A 21,369-nucleotide genomic window follows, 5' to 3' on the forward strand; every position below is an offset into this window, starting at 1 on the left:
TAATTGTGCAAAAAATCAGTATCATTTGAATATGTTGGGATAGCCTCAGAGAAAAATTAAAGAGCACAATTAAGGTCTAGTTCCTACTTAGTATGCAGTTGATGAAGGAATAACTTGACATTGCCATAGCCACTGAAGTCCAGTAACAAGAGTCCCTGATTCTTTGGGGCTTGGGGCAAGTGTGGACATTATGAGGATATTATTGGAGTTTTAGTACAAAGATTCCATCAAAGTAGCCTCTAGCAGCAGTTGGGGAAACTGCTGAAATATTCCTAGCAGGAGCTCAAAGGACTATAAAGCTGAATAACATCTTTGTCTCATGAACTTATATGAGAAACTTTCCCCCCTTTTTCTCCTACAAGCATTTTGTGGTTCGCCATTGCAGACACTGCATATCTTTGTATCCCACACAGTCCCCATGTTAATAGTTGTTTGCTAGTTGTGGTCATTTAATTGAAAAAAGCTGGTACAGAGATATTGCAGGTCCCAATAGGTCATTTTTATATCAAGTATGGTATTATTGCTTTTGACCAAACCCCTTCGAAGCCCAAATTTATTATAGTTCTTTAAATGCGTTAATAACATGTAAAGAAGATAGAGAGCTAAAGAAAAGATGTGTGTGGCCTTGGAATATGCCAGTCGTCTACAGTTCCAAAGTTTGCTTGTCATGGCACATTGCCGGCTGTACATTATAGAATTGCAGATGGCATGGTTCTCTTGGGACTTATTTGGGATTTTTCCTGGGAAGGAGGTTAAAGAGGACACTTGACTATGGCTGGGCTCCTCCTGTTTCTCTCTCCCAGGGCACATCCTGCAAACTGCCATTTTCTTCAACCCATCAGGAAACTGTCCCAAACTCTCTTGGGGATTGTGGACTCAGCACAGAGCGCCCTATCCTGTGAGTTCCCAGGCACCTCAAAACCCTGTATTGAACAGGGCAGCAGCAATGACATTCCTAAGATCCCAGACATTGGCAAGGAGGCCGTGGCGGATGCCAGGATACTGGAGATGCAGACAAAACTTATCCAAATGAACTGGAATTATTGGAAAAATTCCCCACTAAGGAGGACTGCTTCTTCTCTACATTGTTAAGAATCTTGGACATCACCTGTAAGGAGAGAGACTTTAGGGAGACCAAGGAGTAAGGCAGTGCTGAAAGCGGTCTCCATGTTGGCAGTGGAGACTTGTATTCAGGAGAAGCAGAAATCGGAGCCTAACAACCTTATTATTTTTTTTTTTTTTGGAGAAATTATACCAAAGGTTGAATGCTACTGTCGCGCATGCTTAGGAACACTGGACAACATTCAGAGTGGAAAAAGAGCTTGGGAAAGATTTGAAATGGTGGAGGCAGTGGCAATGGCAGTAGCCAGTACTCAGGGGAGGCAGATATCTGATGCATTACACCTGGAACCTTTGAAGTAATGACCCCAGAGGCAGAATGCTACCGCCACGCACCCTCGAGAACATGGGACAAATGGTTGGGCGAAGAGGGTGCTCGGATTAGAGCCTGCCGAGGGGTGAGGCCGGCTACGGACACAGCAAAGCTGGGATTGTAGCCTTTCGTGAGGCAAGGCTGGTGCTGGAGACTCCGAGACCGGGATCGGAGCCTGCCGAGAGATTAGGCTGGTGCTGGGGCCTCCGAGGCCTGGATCGGAGCCTACCGAGGGGTCAGGCTGGTGCCAGGGCCAGCGTGGCCGGGATCGGAGCCTGCCATGAGGCAAGGCCAGTGCTGGGGCCTCCAAGGCCGGGATCAGAGCCTGCTGAGGGGTTAGGCCAGTGCTGGGGCCAGCAGCCGGCATTGGAGCCTTCCATGAGGCAAGGCCGCTATTGAGGCCTCCGAGGCCGGGATCGGAGCCTACCGAGGGGTTAGGCTGGTGCTGGAGCTAGTGAGGCCAGCATCGGAGCCTGCCATGAGACAAGGGCAGTGCTGGGGCCTCCGAGGCCGGGATCCGAGCCTGCTGAGGGGTTAGGCCGGTGCCGGGACCAGTGGCCTGCATTGGAGCCTGCCGCGAGGCAAGGCCGGTGCCGGGGCCTCCGAGGCCGGGATTGGAGTCTGCCAAGGGGTTAGGCCGGTGCCGGGACCAGCGGCTGGCATCGGAGCCTTCTGTGAGGCAAGGCCGTTATTGAGGCCTCCGAGTCCGGGATCGGAGCCTGCCGAGGGGTTAGGCTGGTGCCAGGGCCAGCGGCCAGCATCGGAGCCTTCTGTGAGGCAAGGCCGCTCTTGAGGCCTCCGAGGCCGGGATCAGAGCTTGCCGTGAGGCAAGGCCGGTGCTGGGGTCTCGGAGGCCGGGATCAGAGCCTGCTGAGGGCTAAGGCCAGTGCTGGGGCCAGAGGCCAGCATCGGAGCCTCCCGTGAAGCAAGGCCACTACTGAGGCCTCCGAGGCCTGGATCGGAGCCTGCCGAGGGGTTAGGCCGATGCCGGGGCCATCGGCTGGCATCAGAGCCTGCCATAAGGAAAGCTGGTGCTGGGGTCTCTGAGGCCAGGATTGGAGCCAGCTGAGGGGTTAGGCCAGTGTCGGGGCCAGCGAGACCAGAATCGGGGCCTCCCATGAGGCAAGGCCTCTGCTTGAGCCAGCGAGGTCTGGACCAGTCCACCGGGTAGCCAGGCCACAACTGGGGCCGTCAAGAGTGGGATCGGTATTTGTAACGTGGCATGCACAGAGAAATATCACAGAAAATTAAAAACAGATGCTTCCCCTAATCAGCAATAACTAGGAGGAAAGGGGCAATAGGAAGTAGTCGAGCTATAGAAAGGGCCCTATAGTGAAGAAATTAAGGTGACCAATCAGAGGGTATGGAATAGGGGAGGATGGAGCCTCTTTAAAAAGCAGGAGGTACATAAACATATGTATCAAAGTTAATCACCAAACAAGCATGGGATCGAGGGAAGGGTAGGGAATGGGATGGGGACTGGATGAGGGCTAATTGGATGATGTGTGCTTGTATATCCTCTCAAGTCTTGTATTCCAATGTGATGTATGATTACAATGCACCAATAAAAATAAATTTATAAAAAAGAAAAAAAGGAAGGAGAAAATAAAGAAAACACCGCGAATTTTAATAAGACAAGAAGAAAAATTGAGAATGTCTTACACAACAGGTGTCATGGGTAGTAGAGGGCGTATGGGCTTGTTTTGCAGAGTGACAACTGGTTTACATTTATCAACAACTGCTAAATGTACTAGAAATGTCTGGAAATATCTGCTTTTTAACATCTCTTCAGATCAACACAACAGCTTGCATAGTTCCTAAAAAGAAAGAATACTGTCCTGCCCCATACTTCTAATGCAGGAGACACTACATCATGGAACTTACCCATAGTATATGAGCCTTGAACATGCATAGTTGTTGAAATTTGATGTGACCTTTGTCTTCAAAGTTAGACTGATCACCACCACTGAAACACAGGCATCACAAAGGACTCAGCTTCGTGACTGTTTTCAAGTACTAACAAATTTCCTGAAATGGAAGAAAAGATAGTCAGTCCTGTGCTGGGGTGAGCGGGGGCTCTGCATACCCCAGAGGTTCGCTGGCAATGTCTAACATTAAACATTCCCCACACCAACTGCCCAGGCTCTTATATGGGAGTTTTATGGTCATTAATCGTTACAGGATCATGGTAGCCGTCCCAAGTACCTGGCATGGGGTGAAGCACTTATGTCAGTGGATTTTTTTTTTTTTAATCTTCACAATAGTCCTAAGAGATAAATGTTTTTATTTCTTTCTTTTGTAAGTCGAGAAACAGTTCCATACTTGTCTCAGAATCTGGTCTGTCTGATTTCTCAGTCTTAACGGTCATGCTGCCCTTTAGAACTTCCTTTGGTCTTATGTTTTTCATAAAATTTTAAAAGGAGTATGTATGTGGGCCTTTGCTGCTAGATGAGAAATCTTCCAAACTACCCTTTACCCTAGAACTCACAGAAGCCTTGAGAGGGAATGGAAACGGGCCACCTCAGGCACTGAAAGGTAATAATTAATGACAAAGGTATCACTTCAAGAGGTCAGTGACACAGAGCGTATGTTTTTCTTGGATTAATGTTTGTAACTCTCTCTAAATAATGTGTTGATATCAGCAGAGACCAAAACAAATGCAAACAGACCTGAATAGTTTAAACCTCCAGGAAGAAAAATAGGTGATTAACTAATGTGGTTTTATAGCCTTAAACACTTACACTTCTTTTTCAGTATTTATAATTGCAATAATGCCATTGTTGTGGGCCATTTTTCTGCCAAGTAATGGTAATTACCAATGATCCTGTAAGATAGAAATTGCTACCTCACTTTTTCAATTGAGAAAACCAAGATTCTATGAGGTTAAAAAGTTTTATCTCCATTTAGAATCGTTGGAGGGCTTTCCCCTCCATAAAATTGTACATTCAAAATATTCATCAGCAGTAGCATGAAAAATAGTACAAACTGATGCGCACTTCCAAGGAATCCCCAACAGGTCACAAGCAACTTGGAATGGCACGTCCCCGGGGAGGTGCACTACAGCTGGGTGGGCACTTCTTACCCTTGCTGTGACCTCTGAGGTGCTCCCCACAAAGACACAGACAAGGGAGCCAGTGAGTTGCCTCCACAGAGCTGCACTGACACTGCCTGCAGTTATAGAAAGTTCTCCCAGTGCTCTCTGTGAGCTGCAGACCCAGTGCTCCCTAGAAATTCCAAGTCCAAGGGCTGAATGAACATCGAGATTTTAAATCCAGGACCTTTCTCCCCAGCAGTGTCATCTGGGTGAGTCCTTCAACATCTCTGGACCTCGATCTCCCTGTCTGTGAAGGAGAACAGATTCCTCAGTGAAAGCCACAAAAATCCTGCTGCTCTGCTGTCCAAGTCACTGAGCTCCCAGAACACAGGGGCGATCTGGGTCATTGTAAAGGTGGAAATGGGCCTTTTAAGGGAGAGAGCGCAGCTGGCAGCAAAGCAGAGACCCCTTCAAGCCACAGCCTCCCTCCCCTGCATCCTCCAGAACATTGCTGGAACTTGACTCTCCATTTATACTTCTCCCAGAGTTGATTGATAATCCCTGCTTTCAGCCACCTCTGCAAAGTAGAGAGGACCCTGCCAGCTGATAGTCACCTTGCAGCTTGAATTTTGTCAGTCCAAAAGAGCAACTATAAGCCGGACCTTGGAGTTCATTTGGAGTGAGGACCGGGGAGGAGCCGGGGTGCCTGAGTGTCACTTGCTGTAACTCACCAACACTTGGAGCCCTTTGACAGTGACACCGCAGCTCACCTCCCATGGGCCCCTGAGGCTGAGCCAGGTTCCTCCTGTTTATTACAGCTTGTACCTTTAGGAGGGGTGGCTTGGGCACTGTTCATTCTCTTTCTCCTTTTCCTCCTTGTTCTCATTTCTTTCTTTTTTTCTTTTCTCCATCTCATCTTTTGTTCATTCTTTCTTCTTTCCCTCCTTTTCCATTCTTCTCAGCGTTTTACTTTAAATCCAGTAAGTAACCATGGAAAGATCAATGCCAGCTGCAAAAGTGGCAACACAGCCTCTCGGCTTGGGAGAAACATGGAAAAAACAAACAAGCGTCACCAAAGCAAGTTGCTGCACTAGAAAGATGGGGCTCGTTGGGAGATATATTCTACAATGAAAATTCTGCTGCAAAGAAGAGGATTTTTATTCCCCCCCCAGTATAATCTGAATAATTTATACTTAATGACAAGCAATTATATATAATTAGTCTGGGTAATGCATACTTTCCATTTGATAACATATATTAAAGTGATCAAGGAACTTCCGTTTTTCAGTAGTAAATATCTGTCTTCTTTGTCACACTCTGGCTCCGTAATGACTGTGTGTGTCCATGTAGGACTGGTGCCGAGCTGAAGGAAGCAAAGTTGGAAGCTCCCACCAAGCTTGGCTGACATATTATGGGGATAACATGAAGTTAGCCACGTGTAGGGGACAAAACTGAAAAGGAAATTCACATCTAATCTCTTGAAACGATCTTGTAATTTTGTACGCCTCCCCAAAAGAAAATGTTGAAAGCAGAACAAATGGAAAGGCACATTTAAGAAAAAGTTGTTACTTACATGACTTCACCCATGTTGCATAGAGCACAATGGAATTTTCAATGTTTCTTTTATATTGATGACTTCTGTTTGCTTTTGGTAGGGTACTTCTATATGTTTACTCCATATAACTTATAGCAGGTTTTTTTTTCAATTAGAGAATAGATTTCACCCTTTATCTCTGCAGGTAACAGATCCAAGACATTTTATGCAAATGGATTAATTAATTGGTAGCCTTCATTTAGGACTTAAAAAGCAAATAATCCTTTTTGAGAGGCATTAACTACTTTTTAGAGCCACAAACAATTCTTTACTTAAGCACCTTGTCACATAATTAGAAATTATTTGACAGCAGTAATAATAAAATGCATTTTCCCTTACTAAGTCACCTTTTTTTCCCCAAGATGATTAAAGGAATCCATTTACTAGGAGGAGACCAGATAGCAGCTTCACTTGCTTTAAAAAAAAAAAAATCACATTTTTGGAAACTTAAGGGCGCACACTGATAAAACTTTTTTGAACTAATGGCATCACAAGTTTCTCTGAGAAAGGACCTAGCCACAGAGATGTGCTGGATTCAAGGACAGCCAGCCACAGCTGGCCTCCTCTGAGAGCCCTTAAGCTTAACTCTCTGCCTTCCAGCCCTCTGATTTATGCAAATCAGAAAGCTTTGGCGGTCTCCACTTCCTGGCCAGGCCAGCATAATCCACTTCCTTCGGGTTCATGTGACCATGCAAATTCGAGCACTCCTGAATAGTCCCATAGGGGCTGTGCCTCTCATTATTCCTGCCCCATTCTCTGTGCTGTGCGAGCATTCAGACTATGAATGGACAAGGGTTTAATTACTCACCACATCTGTCAGATCAGATTCAACTTGAGAATGAAGAGAATCCCAGACCAGCCTAGTCGTTTCTTTGCAATGTTCTTCATGGCCGAGGTCACCCAGCTCTGTCTTCTAGGGAATATTTTCCACTCCTTGTTTCATGACCCTTCTGGAAAACAGGGACTCCAGCTTTTGGAGATCCATTACTGGGCCTTTCACATTGTGTGTGGCCTTTACAAATGTTAATTAATCTTCCTGATGATGCCCGGAGCATCAGGGAGCCCTTTATTCCCCCGGGGCTACTGATGACCAATGTGAATGCCAGAAAGTTTTCCTTGCTGTTTCCTGACTGGGGCTCCTCTCTACACCAGCCCTGCTGCTCTCCCCTCCCCTTCACGTGTCTCCACTTGACAGATTGGCCGGTACTGGGGTAGCCAGAGTTTGACATAGCAAAGGTAGGGGTCCCTAGGTAGACTATATCTACAAGGAATAAAGTTCTTGCCAGTTAAACATGCCCACGACTCAGTCCAGGCCTTCCAAGGAAAATGTGCGTGATTACAATGTGCTCTGGGAACCAGCATACTATACTAGCTGAATGGAAGCCAGCACGCCTTCCCTTAGGTCTCTTTCTGCCTTGGTATCATTTTTGTTTAGCAGGAGACGCTCAGGCAACTCTGGACTACAAGGCTTCATGGGCTATCATGGTGTTTTTTTGGTTTTGCTTTTACTTGCTTTTTTGTTGTTTCTTTTTTTTCTTTCTTTTTAGTAAAATCCATGCAACATAAAATGAACCGTTTTCAAGTGTACCATTCTGTTGCGTTCAGTACATTCACCATGGCATACAACCCGCCCATCTAGCTAGTTCCAAAACATTCTCATCATCCGAAAAGGAAACCCTGAACCTATTAACGCATCATTTCCCCATTCCCCAGCCCCCGTCTCTATGGATTCACCCATTCTGGATTTTTCATATAAATTGAGCCATGCAATTTGTGACCTTCTGTGACTGGCTTCTTTCACTTAGCATAATGTTTTGAGCTTTGCCATGGTGTTTTACTGTGACATTTTCTGCTGTGTGTGTGAGTATGAGTGTGTTTATCATTCTGTCAGTTAGGCCTCTTCATGTTCTCTGTCTTGGATAATGTCATCACCGGGCCCAGGCCCCCTCCGCTTCCCCAGCTCTCCTGTCTAACTGCTCGTGTGGATTCCATCTCTCAGATACCTCCAGTCGGTTCTCATTTATATTCCCGCTGCTGCTGCCCTTTCTCAGCACCATTCACTCTCCAGCTGGTCTTTCTCAAGCTCAGGACATCTGACCGTCTTGTCACTGACTGCACAGTGCTCTCCAGGGGCTCCTCCCTGCCTGCAGGAAAGGGTGCCAGCTCCTCTCCATGCCCGCCAAGGCTGGCCTCAGCCAGTGCCCGGCCCACGCCTGCCCCTCCCCTGAGACACTGTACACTGGCCCCGTCCAACCACGTCAGAGTGCTCCAGGGCTCTGACAGCGGGGTCCTCACCGCTCCTGCACCCGTTATGTGCCCTGTTCCCTCCCACTAACACCTCCTTCCCCTCCCCCAATTGCAGGAATCCATCTCTCCTTTGCAATCTATGGCATTTTACCTTCTTTTTAAAAATATACTTTGATTGACGCATCGTAGTCGCACGTCATAATGAAGTTCACAGTGATAGGGCCGCTGCACACAGCACTTGGTGAGCCCCCCTCGCCGCCCCTCCCTCCCTGTACTCGGTATCGAGATCAGCGCTGGCTGATAAGTAGATCTGTATACAGCGTCTATTGAAGGGGTCTCCCTCCCTCCCTCCCTCCCACCCTAGCCCTCTCTGTCACTCCACCACCTGCAGAGCCACTAGTCAGAATGAATTTGAATTCCTTTCTTTTTCTAATCCTGGTATTTTCTTTATCATAGTACTTGCAGAGTAATCATACTCTGATTGCATAATTAATTATTATAATAATATATTAATCAATCATACATTATTTATCATAATACTTTTCTTGGGGCTCTTTGTAAATCTCTGTCCTTCCCACCAAACTCTGAGCTTCTTGAGGGCAGCACTGTTGCCTTGCCCATGTTCACATCTCCAGCACCAACCACTGAGTAAATATTTTGTTGAGTGATATCAATTTTCTTCTCCAAAGAGAAAAACTATAGGCCTGCAAGGAGCCCCAAGTCATAGAGAGAACCACGGTCACAAGGAACAACATTCAAAGTAGCAATTATTTTGATCTTCTATTGAATTTAAGTTACCCAGAGTTGTTTACCAGTTTCAATGAGCAGAAAATGCAACTTTGCTTCTTCTTCTTCTTTCTCTCTCTCTCTCTCTCTCTCTCTCTCTCTCTCTCTCTCTCTCTCTCTCTCTCATTATGTTCTTCATTACAAATCTCAAGAGTTTTATATGCAGTTGCCAAAAATCTTCTTTTTGACAAATTGCACGGGAGGCATTCTGAGATTGTGTGATGGAGCCGATTGAATTCAGGCCAAGTTCTGTACACTTGTTTCACTCAAAACAAAAATGCAGATGTAGGGCTACTCAAGATGTAGCTATTTATTTTACCCCAACCCTCCAGATTCATCTGTCTTTAAAAACAACCAATTGGATTCTTTTTAAATTAAATGCCAAGTAAACAATGCAAATAAAACTATTTTGTTTGCTGGGAAGTAATTGAAAATCTGCAACTAATTACAAATTGGCAAGCCTGGAGTATGCAAAGAGCTGAGGCAGGCTGCAGATGCATTGTTTACAGTGGGGTTCAGAACTGGTTTCCTCACACCAGCCATCCACAAGTTATTAATCAGTGCTGTGCCAAGTTCTATACCTCACCTTCAAAAAATTGTAATAAACATTTAATTTTCAATATGGGCTTCATAAACAAAGCTGTTAAAAACTAGAGGGGGTTTAATTGGTTGGAATACACAAAGCCTATTCTTGGGTTATGTGAATTGGCTTTTCGTTTAAATACCCTGTTCTTCCTTGACTACTCAGAAATCCTGCAACTTAGTTGAAATTAATATTCTGTCAGTCTGGTCACTGAGTCCCCTATGGCACTCCAAGTGCCACCAGACCTTCTTTAATTGAAATCCTGCTGAAAACCAACATATTCATGGACCACCGAGGGACAGGAATCAACGAATTTGATTTGAGGGTTGCTACGAACAGGTAAAGAAATGTTTATAGATGACTCTATTTCGAATGATCAAGTTTAAAATATACTTTTTTTTTTTCTTGGAATGTTATTCCTCCAAATCTTCACTTGGGCTGGCTCTTACTTTTTCCTTTTGCCCTTAGTTTAATGTTACTCCTCAAAACAACTTCTGCTGTCTGCCTTTTCCTAACACATCACACTTTATTCTCTTTCTTTATTTGATTATTCTGAGATCCCACCATTTGTTTGTAAGCCCTACAGGGACAGACACCTTGGCTATCTAACTGCTCTAACTGCGGTCCTGGGGACCCCCAGTGCCTGGTTCAGTGCTGCGTTCTCCGCAGGCTTTTGGGGGGGGGGGGTAGTGGATTTGATGGGGAGTGGGTGGAGGGATGGCTAGAAGGAAGGAAGGAATGAAAGAGTAAAGTTCTGTTGGGGAAGTAGCTGTGTGAACACGAAAGTGGACAGCCAGGGAAAAGGCATGACTTTAAAAGTAGTTCTTCTGAAGAAACCGACACCTATTCTAAATTGCAAAATATGGAGACTGGGTGCATTCAGAGGTGAGAGAGGGTGTGAGGTACTGCAGAACAACTGCTCCAGCCTCACGAGGGCTGCCCCATGGGAGAACAATCAGACTTCTCTGCCCAGCTCAGGACTGCGGCTGGAAATGATGATCTGAACACATATTGTAGCTCATGGGGAGTTTTTTCCCGAACAAGCTTCCTCGAGTGGAAAATTAGTAAGATGGGTTGGTGGAAGTGTTTACACACACCAAATACCTGCAAGGATGCGCTCAAAGGGGATGCAGGTGCCAAAGGTACTGTGGTTCTAGGTGAATTCTCTGGCTCCTTCTCCAAACTATGAATCTATAAATGACCAAGCAAGAAACCCACTAAATACTTGACAACTGGGGAAGGGGCACTACTGGGAGTGAACCCAGAGACACTCTACCTCTGAGCCACACCCTCCCCATCCCTTTCTATTTTGAAACAAGGTCTAACTTGCTGAAGCAGGTCGGTCTCCAACTAGTGATCTTCCTGTCTCAGTTTCCCAAGTACTAAGGTTACAGGTGTGTACTGCCATGCTCAGCTCTGACATTTATTTTTTAAAGGAAAAATTTTAATGAGATATGCATTATTTACTTTGTCCTATAAGGAGATAACTAAAAAATAAGAACATCTTATCAAAATAATAAGGCTTGCCGGGTGTGGTGGCACACGATTGTAATCCCAGCATTTGGGAGGCTGAGACCGGAGGAATGTGATTTGCTGACCGCCTCAGCTACTTAGTGAGGCCCTCTGCGACCTCGGTTTCAAAATAAAGAATAAAAAATAGGGCAGGGGGTGTAGCTTGGAGGTCAAATACCCCTGGGTTCCATCCCCAGACCTGCAAATAATAATAGTGATTAATAATAATAATAATTAATAATAATAGTAATAATAATAATAATAATAATAATAATAATAAGGCTCAAGCTAGGCATGGTGGTGCATGCTTGTAATCCCAGTATCTGGGAGGCTGAGGCTGGAGGATTGCAGGTTCAAGGTGAGCTTCAGCTACTTAGTGAGGCCCTCTCAACTTAGTGAGACCCTGTTTGAAAAATAAAGAATAAAAAATAGAGTTGAGGGTATAGCTCAGAGGTAGAATCTCCAGAATAATAATAATAATAATAATAATAATAATAATAATAATAAATAATTATTATTATTCAATCTCCAGAATAATAATAATAATAAATAGTAATAATGATGCACATTTCTAAAAGCCCCTTTCCACCTTCTGTACCCTGAGATGCCTTAGACAGGGCTGTGCAGTATTAGAGGTACCTAGTAAACCAGGAGCCTGCATTCCCAAGGGGCAGCAGGTACAGTGTGTCAGCTCTTAGTCCAGCCCTGTGATTTAAGGCGCAGGTGTGCCTCCAAACCAGAACAAGAGCCCTCCATCCAGGGGAAGACAACCACCGAGGCCATGGAGACCCAGGGCGAGCTGGCAAATCGAAGCTGCCCCTGGCCTCCTTCCCTTTCAAGACACACTTATGGGAATCCAAAAATTGACAAACTGATCATTTTTAGTTGCTGAGCCATTTTTCTTGCCGTTTCTTTTCCTGCATTTCCTATCTATTGTTGATGATACCTGAGCCTTAGATGTGATACCTTCCAGACGGTGTGAGAGAGAGCCCAAATGGATCTCTTCCCCTCAGGCAGATCCAGACTGGACCTGCGGGTCCTTCTGCAGGTCTGACGCATGTCTAGAGAGGAGTGTTTTGTCTGGCTAATAAAGTTTGGATTTTTTAGTGCACCGCAGTCCATCTTGTCCTTGTTGACTGGGAGTGAGCAGAATCCTGAAGGAAGAGTAGGAAGGGGCTGAGCTTCCTCTCCTGGTTCTTGGCCAACTGGGCTCGTTGTCCCACCCACAGGGACGCCTCTGCTGAGCGATGTGTGAGGCAGGCGGCCCCTGGCACGCTGCCCTGAGGGTCTCTTACCTGTGCCCCCTTCGTCTGGGTACAGCCCACCCATCTCCCCTCACAAGCCCACCTTAAGCAGCACCTCCTCTTTGCAGCTCTCCCGAGCTCCTCCGCTGAACAGCCACCCTGTCCTCTACCCTTCCTTGCTGTCTTCTCTATCCAGTTTTCAGTTGATGTTCTAGATTATTCCTGGACTTGGCTTTCATCCAAGGCTGTGAGCTATTTGAGAACCAGAATGGGGCTTCCTTTTTCTCTGTATCTCCAAAATTCAAAGCAGTTCTGGTCACGTAATGTGTACCCCACGAACGCCCGAGGAACTGGCTAGACACCTGAAATACAAAAGGAATTAACATTTTGTGGGTGGAGAGATATCAAGACATGTGACGTTCAGTGTGAAACCAGTCTTTTCTCCCTGGTATAGCCTGATTACTTGGTGACAGTTTCTTCCTCTCCTGAGCCACCTGGATCGTAATGGTTATTTTCTTACAAGGTTCTTGCATTTCCAATATGACAGAACAGTGTTTACCTTGGAAGGAGGGCCGTCCTCTATTAAGAAGCTTTCAGCAGAGCCCAAGAGTCAAACTATGGCGTTGTGGGCAAAAAGCCAACAGGGACAGCCTGGGGAAAAAAATCCGCCCAGAGAAGGGCTCTATCAAGCGGCCCCTGAGTTTAGGGAATTAAGAGTGCCCCAGCCAGATGATCCATTCCAGGGCTGAGCTGGCCCCAAACGGGCTCCCCATCCTCGGCAGCTCACGTAGCCCGGGGTCAGAGGTGCGCGCCAGGCAAGGGGGCGGAATGGTGCTGGTGTGCAGCTGCACCTGGGCGCGCCTCCCAGCGCCTCCTACCCTCAGTGGCCACTGTCAGTGTGCTGTTCCTGTCACCTTGTCATACTTGTCTAGGACTCAGCAGTCGGCCGTGTGTGCAGAGCCCATCCCCAGCCCTCTTTTCTTAGGACAACCTCAACTTCACTTCCTCTGGCCTTATGGAGCCCTTTGTTTTCCAAAATGGTTAATCAGCCACTTCGGGGGAGAGGGTGAATCCAACTCCTACCCCCCAATCCTCCCAGCTGGGAATAATGAGAGACGGAGTTGACGGGCTGAGGATGGCCTTCCTCCCCCTCCTCCCAGTCCTCCAGGACTTACAGGGTAAGCCTGTTGAATCTGGCCAGCTGCGATTCGGGCACTGCTGGTGGTTACTTGGCCATCTCTGCTTCAAACTCAGCTTAAACATATGGCCCTGGATTCTTCAGTGTTACAGATATGGAACTTTCCCATGCTAAGAGACATAACAGATGAAATATGGTTTTCCGAACCTCTTTGCATTTACCGTCAAAATAACAAGCGACGTCTTGTATTTCAACAGAGACTCTCTTTTTCACTCAGTTATTCAACGAAGAATGTGCCATTGTCTCTGCTATAGATTCTTGTTTTATTTGTAAATTGTGCGTGCTGCACGCTACGGAATACTGAAAAGCCATACACCCTGGCTTGTTAGTTGACACACAGTGTGTGTGATTACAGATTGTTTGAATAACAGTGGACTATTGAACTGCCATCCAGATGTGTGTGGAGTTAACTGTGGGAATGTCCACAAAGAAGGATTATCTTTCATTGCTGGGGCCAAGCCCTCCAGAAAGTGGAAACATAAGTGTGGAAGGTACTCATTTAGAACAGTAGCTACAAATGGCTCTTCAGAAGCAAAATTAATCTTTTTGTAAATTTTACATTTCAATTCGGACTGAATTTGTTCTCTAAAAAGTAAAGCATGCAAATTCCATAGAACCACCAGAAAAGATCACAACTTTGAGTGCCCCTTGGAAATGGTTTGCTTTCTATTTTTAAATGTCTAGGAATTCAGAACACTATAGATTCAGGATAAGAGCCCAGTCCTCCTGATGCGCTGCACTGTCTAGTGTATATAGTATATGTCTCCTCCATTCCCTTCTATCCTGTCTACTATACAGTAGCACAACCATTGGTTGGTTGGTGTTCATAACACCTGCCACAGGAAAGCAATGCAGAACTCTCCTGTGGACATATTCTCAGAAGATGCTCGAACCACAGTGAGATGCCACTTCCCACACCCTAGGATGACTAAAATATAAAAAGCAGATAATAACAAGTGTTGACGAGGATGTAGAGAAATTAGAACCCTGGTCTGATGCTGGTTAAGACTATAAAATGTAACAGTCACTTTGGAAAACAGTTTGGTACTTCCTTAAAATGCTAAACATGGAACCTGGCATGGTGACACATGCTTGTGATCCTAGTATTTAGAAGGCTAAAACGGGAGGATCGCAGGTTCAAGCCCAGCCTCAGCAATTAAGTGAGGCCCTCCGCAACTTAATGAGACCCTGTTTCAGAATTTTAAAAAATAAGATAATATAGGGCCAGGGGTGTATTTCAGAGGTCAAATGCCCCTGAGTTCAGCCCCTAGTATACTACACAGATACACACACACACACACACACACACACACACACACACAGCCTAAACATGGAATGAATATGCTAGTCACCAGGCATTTCCAGAACTATGTATCTGTGTCCAACGCTAACGAGAACATAGGTCCACATAAGAACTCACATATGAATACTCAGCGTAGTGTTATTCATTATAGTCAAAAAGTAGAAACAGTCCAAATGTCCATCCACCTTTGACTGGATAAATGTGGTATATTATTCACCCATAAGAAAGAAGGAGTTACTGATCCAGTATGAATGAACCCTAAAAATGTGCCTCGTAGATGAAGGCAGCCACAAAAAGCCACAGTTGTAACGATTTACTTGCTTGAAATGTCTGGGACAGATATGTCAATGAGAGAAAAAGGAGATCAGTGGTCACCTACAGCTGGAGAGGTTGAGAGGCGGTGGAGAGTGCCCGGGAGTGGACATAGAGTTTCTGCGTGTGTGTGTGTGTGTGTGTGTGTGTGTGTGTGTGTGTGTGTGTGATGGGTGGGTACTAGGGATTGAACTAAAGGCCTTGTACATGCTAAACTTGTGCTGTACCCCTGAGCTATATCTCCAGCTCCTGGCATTTCTCTTTGGAGTGATGAAAATATCCAAAAATTGATCGTTGTAAAATATGGCAAATAGGCTAAAACCCATCGAAATTTAAACTTTGAGAGTTGGGGGTAGTTTTGTTTTATGCTTCTGAAGATGGAGTCCAGTGCTTTATGCATGCTAAGCAAGCACTGTATCACTGAGCTACATCCCACGCCTTTTTACTTTATTTTGAGATAGGGTCATGCTAAGTTGCCCAGGCTGACCTCGAAGTTGCTATTTTCCTGAGTAACTGAGATTACCAGTCATGTGTTACCATGCCTGGCTGAATTTTAAACTTTGAATGGGTAAATTGCATGGTATGTAAATTATACCTCAATAAAGCCATTTAAAAATAAAGATATTTTCAGGTAAAAATTTTTAAAAGCTATTGGAAGGTGTTTTTTAAAATGATGTATGCCTAAAATTAGGATTTCTTCAAAAATCGCATATCTGAACCTTTTGGCAGCAAGAAAAAGGAGAAATAGTTTTAAATTTAGTAGCTTATGTCCTTTCTTTTTCTTTTTCTCTTTCTGGAAAGAAAGATCTATTACTTGTTTGACAGTGACAACGCTTTCTATCTCTGGTTGGAATCTACAGCAGCAAGTTGGCACCCAGCCATCAAATACCTAGATTTACCTTTGTGTGATAAAACGCCCTTTAGCGATATATATTAAAATGTATCATTTTGAACCTATTTTAAATTCTGTAGCAGGCAAGTAAAAAAAAAAAATTAAATCATAAAACACCAGGCAAGTCAGAAGAAACAAAGAAACGAATAGGAAATCCTCTCTAGATTCTGCTCCCAGTTCACTTTCTATAGTTTAATCTAAAGAAAAATGTGGAATTTCCTGCAGCGTGATTAATAGTCTCGTGCGGTGACATACAGGAACTCTGAGCTTGACCCTGCAGGTAAAGGCTAACTGGTATGTTAAGTTGATTACACAATTTCCTCTAAATACGTTGACAAGTGGTTTGCACAGTTGCCTTGACTTTTGCCCTTATAATGCACACTTATAAATGACTTGCTTTTTCAGCTAAAGCAATCCTTATTTTAGATGTGACATGTGTTAAGTAAACAGCCTGATAGGGAACCCCGGCTTCCTAACCTCTATAGCCAGTTCAGATTCTCGGAGTTACTAGAGGAAGAGTCTGGGGGGGACTGAAACTCAGCTCGGGGAGGCAGCTGGATTCGCAGGACATGAGAAACCCAACACTGTTTTCCTCCTTCTAGTATTGTGAAGCAGATGAGTGACTGGAAATGTGTCCCACAATGGCTTGAGATAGTCCAGGAGCAGAGGCGGCTAAATGGTTTGCAGTAAATGAGAAGTAGGCTTAGTTCTCCTGTTTGGTAGGGATCTCCTTTCAGGATCTCAGTCTGTAAGAAAATATAACCTTTGGTATTTCTTCAAAACTATGAGGGAGAAAAGGTTTATAGTGAGCATTTCTATTCTATGATCATTTTCACAGGAAGACAATGTAATCCTTTTATAGTCTAGAGAGTATAGTTTATTGAGAGATATTTTGTTTTACAGATGTACTACTTCCTTCTATTTAAGGGGAAAGTTACAAAAAGCCATTATAAATGAACAGGAAATGCAGCTTCAGATGATAAATCAAAATGCTCTTTAGGAAAAGAGCTGTTTATTTGTAGATTTATAAGTCAAGCACCTTTATTGAGCCTAATATATCCTGATTTGATAAGCAAAAAGAGATTTGCTAACATTGTTGATTTAGCTGAGATCTATTTGTGTCTCTTCCTGAATGAGTTAAAACATTTGGAAAATGAATTGATTTTTATTTGTATATACGACGATAATACCATTTATGCTTTCCAGGTCTAGTGTATGACAAGCCTTGAGCTCATCTGAAAAACAGAACATTGTCAGGACTCAAAGGCTAAATGGACCATCCCACCGTCAAAGTCTACGGATGCTCCTCTGAAACAATGTGCAGGCCCATTATAAATCATCTCCACTCACGTTAACTCTTACATAAGATGAAACTCATCAGGCTGAAAAATGTTTACTACTTTCCAGAGATGACTCATGCAGTAATCTTCTCTTTATTTTATTATTTTACGCAGTGGTCTGTAACACTCATAGCAGAAGGCTCACCTTCCACAGGCTGGCTGTGTGCTTGGAGCTGATCCCTCTTGCAGTGTGGCTTCCAATACTCAGCAACCATTAACTATTAACAGAAACATCGCGCTTTCCTTTCACTTCCTCCCCAGGAAGCCCTGCTCCATGTATTCCGAGCCTTGGGAGATTTTTCATGCCCAACTCTCTGTGCTGGTAGGTTAGTCTCCTGAAGTTTAGATTTAAACTCCACATGGAAACCAATTCATGAACTTTCTACCCCATTAGAGCAATCAGAGAAGTTTCCGTTGCTTCTTAATTTTCACTCTTAGGGCAGTACCTTCTTGAAAATAAAAAAATTAAATATTAAATATTTCTGATATGTGCATTTGAAGCAGACATTTCAGAAATAAAAAAGCATAAGGCATATCATGAGCACTCTTTTCTCCAGCATAAGCTTAAGAATTAATAATTCATAGCCAGGCATGGTGGTGCACGCCTGTGATCCCAGTACTTGGGAGGCTGAGACAGAAAGATCGCAGGTTCAAGGCCAACCCTAGCTACTTAGTGAGGCTGCCTGCAACTTAGTGAAACCCTGTTTCAAAATTAAGAATAAAAAAAATTATAGGGCTGGGGGTGTAGCTTGAAGGTAGAATGCCCCTGGGTTCCATGCCTAGTACTAAAAAAAAAAAAAAAAAAAAAAAAAAAAAAAAAAAGCAACATAGTTTTTGATTCATAGTATTAGGCTATTTCTTCATGTAACAATTATTTAAGATTATTTATGGAAAGCATAGCATGGTTGATCAAAGCAGGTTTTTTATTACTACGAGTTGTTATGCCTTGAGAGGCTGAGACAAGAGGATAACAGGTACAGGCCAGCCTCAGCAACTTAGTGAGACCGTATTTTAAAATTTAAAAAAAAGATAAATGAAGAAGGGCTGGGGGTGTAGCTCAGAGATAGAATGCCCCGGGTTCAATTCCTCAGTACAAAATTAAAAAAAAAGAAGAAGAAATTTTAAAAACCTTTTTGCTTCGTGATTTTATATCAGCGTAACAGCCCACAGGAGACATGTTCCAAATCCATAGTCCCAGACAGTACTGAAAACCTACATATGTACTTGTTTTTTTCTATATTCCTTTGATAAAGTTTAATTTATAAATTAGGCAAGTAAGAAATTAGCAAAAAGAAGTAATAAAATGGAATGATTATAATAACATACTCTACTTAAGACTTAGGAGTTATTTCTGAAATTTTTCTTCTAACACTATATATTTCATCTAATATCAGAGCAAAGGACAAGTAAAACCTTAGATAAGGAAGAACTACTATAATGTCTTGTGACTCTTGAATATTGTCATCAAATGAAAACATCTCTTTTTTTCCATATGTGAGCCATGGGGGGGTTGGAATTTTTCCAAACTGGTTTCTGGCATTTTCTTTCCTCTGCCAGCCACATTCCCCCAGTACCAGGTGTTTCAGCCACGTTCACCTCACGGTAGAACCAGGAGAGGTGATTGTTTCTCGCCGAAGATCTCTGCAGTAATTTTTCCTTTTCAGTCCTGGGGATTGAATGCAGGGGAATTCTACCTCTGAGCTACACCCCCAGCCCTATTTCTTATTCCTTATTTTGAAATAGGGTCTCACTAAGTTGCAGAGGGCCTCACTAAGTAGCTGGTAGCTGAGGCTGGCTGCAAACCTGCTCAGCCTCTCAAGTGCTGGGATTACAAGCGTGTGCCACCGCACCAGACATGGCTGCAGTAATTTAACCAAACACAGAAATGACTGTGAATATAAGTATATCGAAGGCACAAAGAGCGTGTGCATGTATGTCATTGTCAACATGATTTACATTATGCTGTGAGACTCTAATACACCAATAAAAGCACACACACACACACACACACACACACACACACACACACGTGGTAGAAAGTAAAAAAAAAGTGTATCCCACTAAATCCAAAATTAACTATTTTACAGCCAGGTATGATGGCCCATACCTATAATCCCAGTGGTTGGGAGGCTGAGACAAGGAGGATCACAGCTTTAAGGCCAGCTTCAGCAAGTTAGCAAGGCCCTGTTTCAAAATAAAACATAAAATAGGGCTGGGGGATGTAGCTCAGAAGTAGAATGCCTGATGAGTTCAACCACAGTACAGTCTAAAGTTAACTCTCCCTAAATCAGTTTTCCTTTAGCTGAATCCCAGAAATGCCCACAGCCCCACTAATGCAACCAAACAAGGTGGGGGTTAGGATAGAAAGAGATAGCAGTCCTAACAGTGCCTTGCAGTTGACAGATCTTACTTTTACAAGAATATTTGACCGAACGAACATACTGCTAGGACCTCTTACAAGAGCCCAAACAAGTGAAAAACTGACCCCGAATCCAATGAGGAAGCTGAGAAGCTGTTCGCTTTATAGCTTGGCCAAGTTCGCTCAGTAGCGGTGACAGGGCTAGTTTGAACCAGTGTTTAGATGCCAAGCTTTTATGTAGTAAGTTCTGTTTATTCACATTGTTTTTTAACTCCCTGCCCCAGCTTAGGGCTCTGCACACGGCCAATGGCCAAACGTATTTCATATGCACACACATAGTAAACATCACAGCCACAAAACAGATTTCCTATGTTTTTGAGCATCCTTGGACCAACTTTAAGACTCTGAAATTTAACTACAGTTTGAAATAAATTGACCATAAATCAGGGTTTCAGCTAACTCTACACTGATGAAAACTTACTGCCTCTATTCTACCCGTGTTCTAGAAAGCCTAGTGCACCGCGTCCAGCTAGGAGGTTTTGCAGTGTGCCCCTAGGATGATAAATATAGCAAGTCCTCTTAGCTTCATTCTGGTTTCCCTAAGAGCCACAGGTCGGAAGTGGTGGGACACTGTTAATCAGAAAGGGACAGCCAGCAGGGGCCCTGTTTTCGATGCCCTGGCACCTGCAGAAGAAAGGCTTTCTGTCTGATAAAGCCTCCCCCGTCTGCAACCCACGGCTGTGCACATGGGCGGAACTCTCTCTCACAGAACAAGTGTGTTTGCCAAAACAGGGAGTGAAGTATCTTGCAGGTCCACTTGTTCCAGAAGAAAGACAGGATAAGGGAAGTGGCAGAGGCCGTGATAGGAAAGGAGTTTTTCACGCTAACAAGCGTGAACCGATAAGCCTGACCTTACGGGCAGATGTTGAGGGTCCTGAGAGCGCCTCTCAGGCCAAAATGAACTGAGCAAATTTGACTTGGCTTCCCATTTTATAATAGAAAAAAAAAATCCTTAGGGAGAAAGAAAACCCAGAGTCTACCACGATCGTGAATGATGGATTTGACTTCTTATCTGCTGAGCTTTCCTCCTAAAGAAGTCAATGGAAGCACTTTTTCATAAGCCTGAAATAGAAGGTTGCATGATAGAAAATATATTAATCTGAATAGTCTCATTCTTGCTGTGCTCCTGGGCCAAGTATGTTTGCATTGCTTATCTCATTTAATCCCCACAAGAACTCTATGGGGCTGCCAGTTCCCAGATGATGACTGTGGGGCTCGGAGAGATTTGGTCATTTGCGCTCCCAGGCATAAAGCCGACAATTGGTGACGAGGTTGGAACCCGGGCAGTCCAACTTGGAGATTTGTGCAGTGGTCCAAGGGTGTCATCTTCCCATCTCCCCCTTCAGGAGACTCCACTTTGTCTCAGAACCATTCCTGTAAAAGGGGGGAATGCCCTGAAATGTTCTTGGAATTTCTCTATAATGTATGTAAAGCAAACAAGGGCTATTTTTATCATCTGGCACAAGTGCCCTT

This window comes from Muscardinus avellanarius, assembly GCF_963383645.1.
Source record: "Muscardinus avellanarius genome assembly, chromosome: 4".
NCBI lineage: Eukaryota > Metazoa > Chordata > Mammalia > Rodentia > Gliridae > Muscardinus > Muscardinus avellanarius.